General features: G+C 42.6%; 1 non-coding gene across 1 annotated transcript; it reads right to left on the bottom strand.

Annotated features, from left to right (window-relative positions):
* Positions 1-433: 433 nt before the first annotated feature.
* LOC112746053 (small nucleolar RNA R71) lies at positions 434-540 on the bottom strand. Its single transcript, XR_003173953.1, has one exon. It is a non-coding gene; the product is annotated as a small nucleolar RNA R71 (small nucleolar RNA).
* Between the last annotated feature and the right edge of the window lie 2,585 nt (positions 541-3,125).

Genomic DNA, 3,125 nt, shown 5'->3' with positions numbered 1-3,125 from the left:
CCATCAGGAAGAAGAGGCTCACAACCATGGCAGAGAAGGCCTAGTGCATCATGCTGGGCAAGAGATAATAGTTCTGGGATCTTACATCAATCCAAACCCAGGAAACTGTGGAGGTAGCATCCAAAAGCCAACCATACATGCCAACAACTTTGAACTAAAGCCACAACTCATCACCCTTATTCAGAACAACTGTTCATTCGGAGGAAGTATTCAAGAAGATCCCAATCAACATCTAACCACCTTCCTGAGGATATGTGATACTGTGAAGTCTAATGGCGTTCATCCTGACACCTACAGACTGCTTCTATTCCCCTTCCCACTCAAGGACAAGGCATCTAAATGGCTGGAATCCTTTCTGAAGGAGAGCTTAACAACCTGGGAAGATGTGGTGAACAAGTTCTTGGCAAGATTCTATCCTCCTCAAAGAATCAACAGGTTGAGAGCTGAAGTTCAAACTTTCAGGCAACAGGATGGTGAGACTCTCTATGAAGCATGGGAGAGATTTAAAGACTTGACAAGAAGGTGCCCGCCAGATATGTTCAATAAATGGGTACAGTTACACATTTTCTATGAAGGTCTTTCTTATGAATCAAAGAAGGCAGTAGACCACTCATCCGGGGGATCTCTGAACAAGAAGAAGACCATTGAAGAAGCCATAGATGTCATTGAGACTGTAGCTGAGAATGACTACTTCTATGCTTCTGAAAGAGGTAACACTAGAGGAGTGATGGAGCTGAACAATGTGGATGCACTGCTAGCTCAAAACAAGATGATCACCAAGCAGCTAGCTGACCTTACCAAGAAGATGGAGAGGAATCAAGTAGCAGTAATCACCACCTCAACAGCAGCTCAAGAAGGAGTGAATGAAGAAGCAGAGGGTGATCAAGGACAAGTCAACTACATTGGAAATCCACCTAGGCAGAACCATGACCCATACTCCAAAACCTATAATCCTGGTTGTAGGAACCACCCAAACTTTGGGTGGGGAGATCAACAAGACCAAGGCCAAGATCAGAGACGCTACAACCCCAACAACAATGCGGCTCACCAACTTTCCATACAGAGATCATATCAGCACCCACCTAACAACACATTTCAACATCCATACCAAAGCCAAAATGGCCCTTCTCATCCCTCCAATCTCAACTCACCATCATCGAAAGAAAGACTATCAAGGATTGAGACTCTACTTGAAGGCATATGTAAGAAAATCCAAGATAACAAAGTGTTTAAGGAGGAGGTGCGAGCCAATATCAAGAACCAGGGAGACACCATCATAAGGCTGGAATTTCAAGTGGGATACCTCTCTGAGAAGATTCCCAAACCTACTGATAGCTTCCCAAGTGACACAGAGAAGAACACGAGAGGTGAAGCAAAGAAGGTCAGATGGGAAGATTGCAAGATGGTCACTATAAGTGATAAGGGGACTAAGGAAGAGCCGAACAAACCATTAGAACAACCTGGAGATACATCAGCAGAGAAATAGGAAGAGGATCACCAAGAAACCAAAATTTCACAGAAGGAGCTGCTGAGACTCTATGCACCTTTTCCCCAAAGACTCAAGGGTGGTGTAGAAAAGAGAATATACTCAAGGTTTCTTGACATGTTTGCATCTCTCCATGTAAACATACCATTCATCAAGGCCCTCCAACAAATGCCCTCATACATTAAGTATATGAAGGAGCTGATGACCAGGAAAAGCTCACTCAAAGGAGGGCAAACAATAGTGATGAATAAGGAGTGCAGTGCTCTCATTCAACCAGAGATGCCTACAAAAAGGAAGGACCCAGGGAGTTTTCACATCCCCTGTGCCATAGGAGAAACAATGTTTGATAAGGGATTCTGTGATCTGGGAGCACGCATCAACTTAATGCCTTTATCCCTTATGAAGAAGCTGCAGATCAATGAGCTAATGCCTACAGATGTAGTCATCAGGCTGGCTAACAAAACTAAAAAACAAGCAGTAGGAGTAGTGGAAAACGTGTTAGTGAAGCTTGGGAACTACTTCCTTCCCACAGACTTTGTCATAGTAGAAATGGAAGAGAGTCCCCTTCACCCAATCATATTGTGAAGACCATTCCTAGCTACAGCTAGAGTGCTCATAGATGTGGAGCGAGGAGAGCTAATATTGAGGATACATGATGAACAACTCGCATTCAATGTCTTCAGACCCTCACAAGAAGCAGTTCAGAAAAGCAAGGAACCAAGGGGAGAGCACGACAAAGCACTGGTGGAAGAAACAAGCATTGAAGCACAAGCTGTACACCTGGGAACCCCTTTGGTTGATGAACAAGATAATCGGTAGTTGTCACAGCCCAAGGAAGATCAGGAGGAACCTAAACCACCTGAGTCATATGAGACTAGCAATAAAATTTCCTTGAAAGAAGAGGTCATAAAGAGCAGGGCAACATCAAAAGGAACAAAGAAGAAGGCACCAAGGAGGTGGAGAAACAAGAAGATCCCTACAGAGGATTTCTCTCTAGGGGATAAAGTGATCTCAGCTTACTTTCTAGATATCCCACCTCATCTCCCCACCATCCCATCTCAGCTACCTAAGGTTTTCACCATCAACAAAGTTCTCTCCCTAGAACATGTAGAGATCCTTGATAAAGCCAATGGATATAGGTTTACTACAAGAGGGGAAGATCTGAAGTATTACCAACCACCCTGACAAAGGGCAGAACGTCAAGCTAGTGACGCTAACGAAGCGCTTTATGGGAGGCAACCCATGTTTTATATGCTTTTGAAGTAATTAATAATACAAGGTTCATGAATTCCAAATCAGCTTTGACATATCCTTGAATGAATCCTTTTATGCAACATATAGTGGAGAACAAGTTCGGTGTTCAAGGCACACTAAGAGAACATGAATGCAACTCATAGCATGTCACTCTTAGCACCTTGAACAATTCTTTTTACACCACATGACCACAAACTAAGTTTGGTGTCACCAATGTTGCATATATGGGTAATTAATTAGTCAGTTGGTTTGCATTCATGAATAGCACTTAGTTAAAAACAAAAACAAACAAAAATTTTTTTGTTTTTCTTCTTTTTGAAAAGTAGTTATCCCACTTTTCCAATATTTGCCGCCAACTTTCAATCTTATTAATTTTGTTCTTTTA

This window comes from Arachis hypogaea, chromosome 14 (assembly GCF_003086295.3).
Source record: "Arachis hypogaea cultivar Tifrunner chromosome 14, arahy.Tifrunner.gnm2.J5K5, whole genome shotgun sequence".
Classification (NCBI taxonomy): Eukaryota; Viridiplantae; Streptophyta; class Magnoliopsida; order Fabales; family Fabaceae; genus Arachis; species Arachis hypogaea.
Note: the sequence above shows the minus strand (reverse complement) of the source record. Positions and strands in the feature narration are given on the sequence as shown.